Source organism: Hyaena hyaena, unplaced genomic scaffold (genome assembly GCF_003009895.1).
Source record: "Hyaena hyaena isolate Hyena2069 unplaced genomic scaffold, ASM300989v1 scaffold_40, whole genome shotgun sequence".
Taxonomy (NCBI): Eukaryota; Metazoa; Chordata; class Mammalia; order Carnivora; family Hyaenidae; genus Hyaena; species Hyaena hyaena.
In genome coordinates, this window is record NW_024080672.1 from 1353232 (window position 1) to 1366046 (window position 12815).

The window sequence follows — 12815 nt, forward strand, 5'->3', positions numbered from 1 at the left end:
CCCACACTTGGCTGTGACAGAGAGGGTCTGCTCCTCTATGACATCAGAGATGGGCTTACAGGGAGGAAAGAGGAAACTTCTGCTGGAAGCGTAGCCCGAGTCAGGACGACGTGCCCTCTAGTACATAAGGGTGTTACAAGTGGCCCCTGGCAGTGATGACACACCTTCTAGCTACTGAGGGTTCTGGCATACTTAATGCTCAGAGAACTCAAGGTGAGCTCTCAACTGAGCTAATCAGGGAGGAAAGGTACTTATCTTTTGAGTCGGAGTTGGTAACTTCACGGGCATGCGCCATCCAGAAAGCATTTTTCAGGTTCCTTCTCCTCCTCCTCCTCCTCCTCCTCCTCCTTCTTCTATGTTTTATTTATTCTTGCGAAAGAGAAAGAGACAAAGTATGAGTGGGGGAGGGGCAGAGGGAGAGAGCAATACAGAATCTGAGGCAGGCTCCAAGCTCTGAGCTGTCAGCACAGAACCTGACGCGGGGCTCGAACTCACAAGCCGTAAGATCATGGCCTGAGCTGAAGTCGGTCACTCAACTGACTGAGCCACCCAGGTGCCCCATCAGGTTCCTTCTTATGGGAGGAATCACCTTTCCCATTTTGTATATTGGGACAAGCGTGTTCTTGAAGTGGAACAAGAGTCCGCGAACATTCTAGATCTGAATCTGTAGCCTCCTGACCATGGGCATGACCAAGAAGCCTCATTAGACAAATTCTAAGTACCTGAGGGCAGAGCGAGTCCTACATCTCCAGGACTGCTGGAGGCGAGGCAGAGTCCTGGGCTCTGTGCCTCAGTGAGTTCATTCATTCCTTCATCTGTTCTGTTGGTCAGTCAGCAAACATCAGTGGGGCCAGAAGTTTTCAACCCTGGCCCACCACTGACAACCTGAATCAGACTTTCTGGGTGATTCTATCATACAGTCAGTGTTGAATCACTATGCCATGTGCCGAGGACACATAGTGTGGAGAACCCAATCCCTGTCCTCACGATCCAGGGTGATGAAATTCAACAAGGGCCATTGATAGAAGCCAGCCTAGGCTGTCAATACGGGCAGAGAGAAGCAGCCCCAAATGGAGGTAGGGCGAGGACATGACACTGAGCCGCCTTCAAAGAAGAGACAGGAATAATCGCAAATGAGTCAAAGAATGGGGGAGGCAGACTGTGCAAAATCTGGGAGCATCTCCAAGGAGACTGCTGCCGGAGACACATGTAACGCAAGCCGGAGGAAGAAGGTGGCAGACAGGATGAGACCGGGGTGGGGGCCCCCTGATGAGTGCACCGTCCCGGGGAGTTCAGCTCAGATTTTGTAGGAAAGCTCTGCGAAGGGACTGCGCTGATCAGATTTCAGTTTCAGAGAGGGTATTCCAACAGCTGAATGGAAAGACGAACGGGAGGGGGGCGATGAACGGCAACAGAATGAGCAAACCAAAATCATTAAACTTTGCCACTGTTTCCAACTAAGGCTCATAGATGAATCTTGAAGAAAAAGATAGGTGGTGAAATTTTCTTGAAAAAAGTAAAGTGGCCCATCCAACTCCTATTGGTTGTTTAGGGAAACACTTTTTAAAAATTGAAGAACGGATTTGAAACTGAAATTTTTTTTTTTAATTTTTTTTTTTTATTTCTAGGAGAGAGAGAGAGAGACAGCGTGAACAGGGAAGGGTCAGAGAGAGAGGGAGTCACAGACTCTGAAACAGGCTCCAGGCTCTGAGCTGGCAGTCAGCACAGAGCCCGACGCGGGGCTCGAACCCACGAACCGCGAGATCATGACCTAAGCGAATGTCGGACGCTTAACCGACTAAGCCACCCAGGCGCCCTGAAACTGAAATATTTTTAAAGTTTACTCCAAATATATATCTTTGGGGGCATATATTTTTTTTATTTGATTCTCTAAACAGATCACTTGTGGCTTGAGCGTTTTTGGGCGATGCTGTTTAATGAGCCTTGCTTCCCCTACTTTCTAGCTGGAATGATAGTACTTTGTAGGGTTAATTAAGAATGTCGCGTCCAGGGTGAGAGAAATCTGATTTAAACGCCAGCTCTGATTCCAACTAGCTGTGTGATCTTGAGAAATTTGCTTAACCTCTCTGTACCTTAGATTATTCATCTGTAAAGTAGGATGACAATGGCATCTCCTTTCTAGGATTCATGATGAAATACCCGTAAAGGCATCTGCATACAAGTAAAAAGTTTAGCACAGAGCCCGGCACATTGAAAGCACTAAAAAATGATAGATGGAATCAATGACAAAAAAAAAAAAAAAGAAGAAGAAGAAGAAGAAAAAGAAAGAAAAGAAAGGAAAAGATTTAGAAAGAAAACGTGATGATCCACCACGAAGTTACTCCTATTTTATTCCTCTCTGGCATGGTCTCTAGCAACTTTTTCTTTTTTTTTTAAACAAAAAGGAAAAGAAACTTGTCATTGTGTGGGTCAGTCTCTGCAACCAGTCATAACCTCTGTGTGGAAGAACTACATTAACCTGGTGATTTCTGCTCTAAGCTCCTGAACCAAAACCCCATCTGCGAAACGACCCACATCTGCTTCCACAACTCTTGCTTGTTCTGGTGAAGGCAGAGGAGAATTTGGCTCCTCTGCTTATGAGATCTACAGTAACCCATCAGCTGCTGAGCTGAAGAATGTGTTCGGCGCTCCCCTTTCCCCTTTAATGTGCCATTAAATCAAATACTCTATTAGCAGAATTAGTTCATTCGGGGTCTGCACTGAAACGTCCTGCGAATTGTGTGATGTCTCTCGCAAACGGCCCTGCACTCTAGGGTCTACTTCAGCAGTTTATATCCTGCGGAGGAGGGCCGAGCTGCCCAAGGATCTGACTGCCTTTCTCTAAGTGAAATATTATGGCTTCCACAAAGGATACTCATTTCGATCATTTTGCCATGTGCCAACCTGTGAATTCCAAACACTGTCGGTCAGGCGCTGGCCCAACGCCTGCCATCCTCACACCTGCAGCCCGGAATCTGCCTTGCCTACGGACTTCCCACCTGCTCAGCTTCTCTACTCTGTACAGGCCCACTCCAGGTGCTAGTGCCACAACATATAGGATATTGCTGAGAGTTCAAACATGGAGAAATTCCCTTCCCCAAAGAATTGGACAGGAAGCAAGTATGTCTCCACTTCTGTGTTCTCTAGTAAGAGCTGTGGGTTGAAACTCAGCATCCATGTGTCCATTCTCTCTTACTTACACTTGTCACCCAATAAACGTGAAGCAGGCGATGACAAGGGCTGTGCCTCTGTCAGAATAATCTCATGCTCTGGAGATTAGCGAAGACCTCAAGCACATGGTGTCACGTTCAGCTTCGCCATGTAGAGCATCAGAGGGACTCTTCATTTGCAGGTGTTTCTGGGTGGCACTTTGGCTGCTGTAGGGAAGTTTTTGTTCCTGCAACAGATAAAGCTTAGAATGGTGTCCTGGTAAAGGTTTAACCTTTTCCAGTGAGGGGAGAGCCTGGTTTGTAGTGTTTGACAATTCCCCTGGTGTAAATACTGCCCCTGGGGCTGATTTCAAGCTACACACGCGCATTACTGAACACACAGTTGGGGAAGAGATATTTTTAACACCCTCATTACATAGCATTTCCACAAAATAACCTCAAGAGCAGTATATAATAGTCAAGTAGGGTAAAATTATTATGTTGGGATGAGTTATGAGTATTGCCTTTAAAAAATATAACAGATTTAATTGTAAGTTTATAAAATTGAACTTTCAGTGATGACTGTATCGAACAATTGACTTGCAAAATTCCTCAAAATTTAACAACTGCCTTTCATAAGCTCAGATAAGCCAGTTCCAGCACATCATTGGGTTTAAGAGTCTAAAATGCTATTTCTCATTTGCAACCCAGTCCAATGTGAATATTGGGCAGTGGCTCTCCTTACAGTGATTCAGGAGCCTAAGATCTCTCATCTTGAATCTCTACTACCCCCAGGTGGATCTGAGAGCCCTTCACTTCCAACCAGGAGCTAGGGAAAGAACACATGGGCAGACTTAGAAATAGTTTATATCATTTTTGACCACGTTCCATTGGCTAGAAGTCTACCAAATGACAACAACTGATTTCAAGGGAGGCTGGGAAATAGAATCTAGCTGTGAGCCCAAAAAGGAAAGGAAACAGGGCTGGCAGGCAGCTAGCCGGTTTCTGACACAGCACTCAAAGTAACTCCTCCCCTGGCTTCTGTCAGGAAACAGGTAGACCAAGTAGATGGAAAAGAGCATCTGGCCTTCCTTCCCTTATTAAGCATTGACAAGTTTAACGGGCATGGACAGTGAAATAAATTGTTATGAAGTTAGCAATTAATAAATAGAACTATGCCCATGTAAGAACTAGGTTATATGTTATTCACCATTATAATGGGTCAGGATGCTATGGGGATTGAAAGAGCTGGTTTTTCTAAACTCAGTGGCCCATATGCCCATCCATCCATCCATCCATCCATCCATCTATTCATCCATCCACTCATCTAATAAACCTTTTTGCAGGCCCTGTGCTACCATCTGGGAATACAGAAATACTCAGGAGGCACACACAGTCCAGTGAGGAAGAAAGAACTGTACAAGATCTGTGCTCTAATCAAGGGGAAACTAGATACAAATCTGGGAAGTTAAAAGGCTTCCTGAGAAGGAGATACCTGATGGAGATTCAGATAGACGTGTCAGTAGAATTTTCTATGCATAGAAGGGGGAAAGAGATTCTCGGCCAGGGGAACAAAGATCCAGAGGAACGGAAGAGCATGGTTTATTCCAGAAATGGCAAGAAACTCCATGTGGCAAGAGGTGGGGCTGACAAGATGGATTTACACGAAATTGTGATGATCATTACATGGAAGATGGAGGAGTTTGGAAGCCAACTGAAGGCCATGCCTCTCAAAATGGGGCATATGTGTCTCCAGGGTTACCCCGTGGTCTGCCAGGAGGTATGTGAATGGATGAAAACTTCCTTTAGTGCTTCCCTTGATGGTAAGCGATTCAAAACGATTTTTGGAAAGTCCTGGCAGAGGTTTCTTTCCACTTTGGTGGCCAATGTCTAGGCTCAGACCAATCCCATAATCTCTGGAGTGTGATGCTTTGCTTGGCTTGGGCTGTCATCTGCTGAACATGACAAAGCTGTCATGAGCTTTGGTGGGTGGGTGGGTAGGGTGTCTACCCAAAGCTCAAGGGCTGAGAGAAGAGAAGCCATGTCTTCTTAGAGGAAAATCAGGTGTGGGACAGAAGATGGGGGAATGACTGTCAGGTAGGCAACCAGGAGCTGGCCTGAGGTGGAAAAAAGCTACCGGATGACTGGTGTCCCTGGAATTGCCATTTGTAATAGAGAGCAAGTCAGGTATGAGAGGCAGAAAAAAAAAAGTCTTTCACTTTTCAGTTCTTAAGGCAATGGGAGGACCAAAAGAATCGAGAGAGGGCTGCTTTTACTAGATAGAAGCAGGTGGGAAGCTGGGAGACCAACGCCTTCATCTCCAGCCTTTGAAATATAAACCTGGGCCCCATCCTGCTTCCCCTCAGGCTCCTGGTATGGGCGGCTCCTAGGTGAAGCCATTGGCTTCATTGTGGTCACTGTAATTGTGTCAAGTCATGAACCCACAGGTCTGAGTCAGGAAGGCCCTGCCCCAAAGCAGATAAGCCAGGCTGGTAAGTGAGCGCCCCATCCTGTCTAACAAAGGGCTTTGGGGGAACCGCAGAGCCCAGAGCAGACCCTGCTGGGCTGCTTGTGGGAAATACCCACAGCCAAGGCAAGATCACTGTCTGCAGAGCCTGAGTCCCATGAGAGAAGTATTATTTATGAGACTTGTGTGTGGTGGATGTGGTAGGAAGAGTCAGACTTGGAAATCGGGCCAGGTTGAGATTCCACTTGTGGACTCTTCACCTCTGAGTCCCAAGGCAAGCGACTTTACCCCTGAATCAGTTCCCTTACAGGGGATGACAGTGCCTACCTTTCAGGGTTGTAAAGACTCGGTAAGGTACCACAAGCAAAGCGCCTGCTATGAGGGGATGGCACAAAGCAGGGGCTCAGGAAACGCCAGTCTGCTGAATAGTAATGGCGGACACGTGTGAAGAGTTACTGAGTCCCAGAGCCTTTCCTCACATTATCTCATCCAATTCCCACCACTGGAGGAGGTGAATAGTATTGTTATTCTTCCGTTATAGGTGAGAAATGGGATCAGGCTGTTTGCCTTGGGCTACGTGGCTAGGAAGCAGGGAGCCCGGTTTCACCTCAGGCAGCGTTCAGTCTAAGGAGGCCAAGACAAAGTGTCTTCTCCACAATGACGGAAGCAGCTGGTGATGGCACCTGGAAAAGTGACCAGCTCTGCTGCCTGGCCAGCATTTGGTGCTGACAGTAGCCACTCCTCAGTGAACTGAACTAGCTACAAATCAAGCTTTGCGATTCCGGCAGCTTCGAGCTATCCCAGCTGAGTGGAGTACAGGAGGTAAAGGGAGCACATAAATGGTGCAAGGCACCCATTAACAATTTACAGCCACCATCTAATTTTAGAGCCTTCATTTTTCAGTATAAAAACGCTACTGTACAGGCCGCCGAACGATGAAACCAACAGAATAGTGCCATCAGAAAGGCCTCTGTAAGTAAGATGCTGTGAAAATGTCCAGTGGGGGGAAGCTTCTTAGTATTGAATTACCCCACTACGTTCCCTTCATTTGAGATCAGGAATCCTCTGAATTTATACGGGGAAATGCTGAAGGCTGGGCTAGGAGAATTCTGGAAAATTGCAGTGAAGGCAATGACTTCAGGGTCTTTGTGTATTTTCAGCTGGACTGGGAATACCAGATTTTGCCATAACTCTGCTGTTCGGTAGCCCTCGCCAACGCCCCCACCTCCCAGGGTACACGAGTGAAAACAGAAGAGGCAGCAAAGAATGGCAAACTCACTGTCAGGAACCAGACTGGCAACTTCTTGCCATCAGAGTGATGAACTGCTACACTGGCTGAACTAACAATTGTAATAATAAAAGCAGTTAACATTTATGCAGCATATACTATATGCCAGTAACATATTCTTTTAAGGTCACGATGTATCTTTATCATGACATTGTCGCGGTATGTCTGTAATAATAGCCATACCAGCTAACACTTACTGAATAATTGCAGTCGTTACTTTACCTCCATTATCACATCGATCGTTGAAACTTCACAACAATGCCTTGATGCTTTTATTTTTCCCATTGTACAGATAATCAAACAGGGTTAGGTAGCTAGGAAGTGGCCGTGCTGGATTGCGGGCTCATGTGCGTCTGAACTGAGAGCTGGAGGTCTTACCCACTGTGCATACGGCCTCTCAGAGAAGCCCAATGGCGATGGAAAGGACAGAGGGTACCGACTGTGACACAAGGTAGGACAAGAGGAGGAAGGCATTTCTGTGATGGCCCAGAGACAGCCAGACCAGGAAAGGACCAGGGTTGCTGTGCACAGGACAAATGGGATGGCTCTCTTCCTTGGGCCTGGCCAGACGTAGGCTTTGCTCTGCTATACCGCTCCACACGACTTGTCATCCACACTCAGATACTTGGTGGAGGGGAGCACTGTTAATAATGGGCAAGCTGGGACCATCCCCGGCAAACCGGGACACATGTCACTCTGCTCTGCTTGCTCCCTTGCAGACAGAGGTAAGAAGGCAAACAGATGCCTTATTTGATACTGGATCATTTCTTCTACATATAGTTTTGCAGATTTCCCTTCTGAAATCTATGAGGCTTTTGTGAGCCTCCTCTTTTAATAGAATGAGGGAAAATTAAGCAGCCTGTCGTATACAGCTGCAGTCTGCCATCTCGGTGAGATTCCCATGTATATCTGTGAACACACATTCATATATAGATATCCTAATTACTTCCCTCAGAGGTATTTATCTGTCTTCAGAATACTAATTGAAAAATGCGTTTGTATTATTGGATAACTAGAACTTCTTTATTTCTGCCTGAGAACCTGAAGTTTCTATTTCTATATATTTTTAAAACTCATTTTTGATTTTGAAAAATAATGCACAAATACGGTATCCTTATAAAAGATTCGAATAGAGAAGGGGCAGTGGGTAAAATGTGAAAAATTCCCCTTTATGTAACCCATCCTCCAAAAGGCTCTCATTCCCACCCACCCCATTCCACCCTCGCAATATAACAATTTAGAGTTTATCACTACCATTCTTTTTCTATGTATAGTTTAGTGTGCAAAAAAAAAAAAAAATCTAATAAGGATTTTTGAAAGTGCCTCCTTTCATACAAGTTTTATAGTCTATGAAGAGAGGGGTGCCAGAGTGGCTCAGTCAGTTAAGCATCCCACTCTGTATTTTGGCTGAGGTCATGATCTCCTGGTTCATGAGTTTGAGCCCCACATCGGGCTCTGCACTGATGGTGTGGAGCCTCCTTGGGATTCTCTGTGTCCCTATCTCTCTGCCCTTCTCACTCTTTCTCTCTTTGTCAAAGAATAAATAAATAAACTAAAAAAAAGAATATACATAAAACTGTAGTTTAAGAATATAAATTCATTTCAGAAACATGCTTGCAATCGAAAGCACTTGTATATAAAAGCAGATTTCCCCATAAGAGATCATGGGAATTCAAACGATTCATTCCACAACCCAAAAATACTCGTATAAAAATGATTATAACACTGTAATGTAATACAAAGTAATAAAGAAAATACAAAATATAAAGAAAAATAAACAAATTAACCAGTATTTATCTTTGAAAACTTTCATGGCTGGTGTGAGGGAGACAAGAGAGAGGAGGGTTATTGTACAGGGCAATTTTCACTATCACTAATGGAATTACTGCTATCTATTGGCTCAATGGAGTCTTTTCTTTTCATGCAACTTTAACAAGGAATCTATCCAATGACTTATAATGAAGTAGAGCATTCCTAAGCTTACTCTTGTATGGAAAAACAAAGGACTCTCTATAGGTGCTTTGTAGTGACAAAAAATACACTCGTGCCAGTTGTGGGCACCTTCCAATGTCTGGAGAAATCATTGGTTTTTGCTAAGCACAGCGGCCTGAGGCCGAGCATCCAAGCATGGGAGACGATTACCCACAATCCTACAGCGACAGACAGGGAGAGAAAAAATATTGGCTTGGCCGTGATCACGTGACATTCGGTGTCACGGACTGTTCATATTGCAAGACATCACTCGTTTATCAAGTTAAAATTTATTAGAAATGTTTGCTCATCTTGCGGAACACTCGCAGAACAAGTTACTCGTAATCCAAGGTTTTACTGTGGTCTAAGAAGAGAAAAATGTCTGCATTGTACTGCACAGTTGCTTCTCTGAACCCTCAGACGTTTTTTACTCCAGCTTCCCTTCGGCTCTTGTGTTGAACGTGACTTTTGACTTGCTAAAGCTGTCTCCAGATCACTTTTGGAATGAAGGAAAGAGCCTGGGGTTTTTGCATCTGACCTGGGTTCGGATCCCAACAGGATCACCATTTAACTATGATTTGGGCAGACTGTGTAATGTTTGTCCCCTCCCTGGCTTCAAGGGCCAGGACTCTGAAGCCGTACTACCTGGGTTCAAATCCCCACTTCCCCATTTACTCAGTGGCTGGCTTTCAAAAAGCCACTTGACCTCTCAGTGTTTTAGTTTCCTCATTTGTGAAATGGGGATAATGATAGTATTTACCTCTTAGGGATGTTGTAAGGACTAAATAAATTAACTCACTACCTGATACACAAGCAGTGGGTGCTCAGTAAACATCAGCTGTTATTTATTACCCTCCTATGCATACAGAATTCAGTTATGAGTCTACATGCAGGTAATAAATATTCTGCCTAAAGAACGCAGACGAGGGCAATCAAATTATTACAAGCTAAGAAGACAGCGACAGTCTTAAAGATCCTTGCAGAAAATTTCATCACCAAGGTCTGCACAAAATTCTGCTCTGACTCAAAATACAGGACCCTCAACTGCACCTTCTGTCTCATTCGCCACCCCATGGATTCATTCTTTAAACTTCAGAGTCACCCTCATCCCTAGTTCTTTCCTTCTAGTCCCACTGGCCCCACCTGGTCAAGGCCACGTGACCTCACACCGCTGTCACTGTCTTTCCGTGCATTCTATGCCCAGCAGTTAGGTCAGGTCCCATTGTCACTGGACGCACAAAACATTCACAAAGGAAACGTCACCCATATCTACTCCTTTGTTGATTATAATGACATCCAAAATCCTTTGTCAGGGTTATTATCAAACTCCTCCCTCGAGCTAGCCTCCTCACTATTTAAATGGGCCTTTCATACTCTCTGCTTTGAGCCAACAATTCAAGTTTCTAATGGGAGCTGCGTAAGATGCTGGAGGGAGGGTTGGATAGAAGACATTTAACATCTTTTCCAACCCTGTTGACCATTTGTAGATGGGCTACAAATCTCTGAATTTAATCACTTAGCACTTATAATATATTAAACATTATGTCAATTGCCTTAGTTTTTACATTTATTAGCTCATTTAATCTTCCCAATAATTTTATGAAGGAGGTAAGATTATCAGCCTGTTTTACAGGTGAGAAAGCTGAGTCTTGGTGAAGACAAATTATCTGCAAGCTTACCCAGTCACGATGGAGAGCACTTGAACACAGAGTCCTCTTTTGGTGTCTGGAGCTGCCTTCCCCCAGCTTCCGTTAGCCTAAGCTACCCATTTCTGGGTCTATCCTCTGTCCCCACTCTCACCCCTATGCTTTCGCTCTAATACATAAATAGGTGAAAATAAAATGTGAGTGGGTCCTCCCCAGGGGTGCAACTCATAATGACCAGAGCACAGACACCTGGGGCCCTCTAGAGCCTGGAATCAGCATTTCTGCAGATTCATAGTGTAGAAGGTGCTGCCCAGTATCTGATAGACCTGGTTAGAACTCTGCCCAGGGACCACCCCGGTTGAATCAGTGGCTCCCTATCTGGCCAGTGTTACCTGGCTCTGTTGAATTGCGTTATACCCTTCTGTTTTTCTAGAATCCTGACAAGAGAACCACAGCTGTGTGCTCACAGGAAACTTAAGTATTTTAAAAGCACAGAATTGTGGTGTATTTGGAGACTTTTGGGTCGAGCCATAAACAGACTTCCCAGTCCTGAATAAACGCGTCCACTGCTTCCTCTCCATCACTTAACTTCTGCACATTGGCCAATTTCCGGAGCTTAACTTCCTGACAGTCAGGAGGAAGGAGGCAAAAAGAAAACTTTTAATTTATAGTAAGCAGAAATCAGTTTTATGTGGGGTTATTTTTGGCTCATTTAAAATGCCAGGCCCGCTTGAAACAACAAAACCTTGTATAGTTTTCCCTTATAAGAAATTTCCTAGGTAGTTACCAAAAATCCTAGAAAAACATATTTTTGTTAATATACCACAATTCCCACGAGAAAGAAATATTTACAAAATTTGCTTTGGGCAGTGATGCTCCGAGAATATTAAAAAGTATTGACTTTATCACCAAGCGAATCCTTTCTCAATTTTTTTTTTTTAATTAAGATCCCACTAGGTTTGAAAAGCTAGAGCAATAGGAGAAAACACCTTATGTTTTAAACAAAAGCTACCTTTCTCAGCAAGAATAGAGTTAGTAGGGTGGAAAATCAGGCTCATTTCAGTTTCGCTAATAATATCTGAAATGAAATAATGTTACAAATCTCCCCTCCAACCTTGTAGCTAGACACCGGGAATATTTATTTATTTCCCCTCCAGAGAAAATAAGGGTGGATGTTACCTTTACACTACATACGCGTTTAATTCATGCATGCAAGGAAAATGATTTCTGGCTGCATTTAAATTAAGGCCCAAGCATGTAGAATTTAAGAGATCTGACCTTAAAAATGAAGAAAATATTATTGTAATTACTCCATTTGCTAAAAACAAATGATGTGGCATTTGAATGTAAGACTTCTATCAAAAGCAGCTGAGGGTCTAATCAGTTCACACCTTTCCATTTTAATGGAGTCGGGGTTGAGCCGTTGCATTTACAATTATCCGGGCTGACTTCATCCCTTTGAAATGACTTAAAAAGATTAGCATTCATGGATTATTTATTAGCTCCCCGTGAATGTATTTCCAAGAATGGAAACAACATATTGCATCAAAGTCTAGTTCCCAAGTTTAACTCTTTTAATTAACAGCACGGCTGCGCGTTGTTGCAAGAGGCATCCTGAAGTCACAGGACATTTTGTCAGGCTTTCCCCGCCAAGTGCGTCCTTAGGAGCAGTCGTGGTTCCTCGCCAGCTCGGAGGGGAGGCCGATCTCAGTCCTGGCGGCCGCCTGTGATGTCCTGTAACCGCTTGTGACGTCCTGTAAACACTGCGTGCAGAAAGCAGACTGCTCGGAGGGGCAGCAGCCCGGGGCCTGCCGGAGCTATCACTGATAGGGAGTGCGTGTCTCGGGCTCCGCAGGGAACTCGGTGACACGGTGGCACCAGCAGTTTAACCCAAACACACTTTCTGCCTGGATAACGAAAGTGTCACGCACGCGGCCCTGACAGCAATCCCGGAGGACCGCCGGGTGTGAGGCGGTGCCCTATCTGCGATCTGAAGCCCTTCACGGTCCGCGCGGCTGTCGGACTCACCTCCGTGGGAGCGGAGAACAGTCCACACGCTGAGCGCCACGCCTCGTCGCAGGCCGACCAGGGACAGCAAACCGTGCAGGCCGAGCCACGCCCTCGAGTTAAAGGGGGCAAAGGTGTCGGAGGCCGGCTTTGCGAGGGAAGTAAGGTTCTCCCAGGAGAAAGCAGAATGAGAGAAAAATCAACAGCTGTTCTTGGGAGGCCTGGAATCTACGAGAATCTCTGGAAAAGCAGGGGAGATGAAAGCAAGGAAGGAGGGACAGTCACGG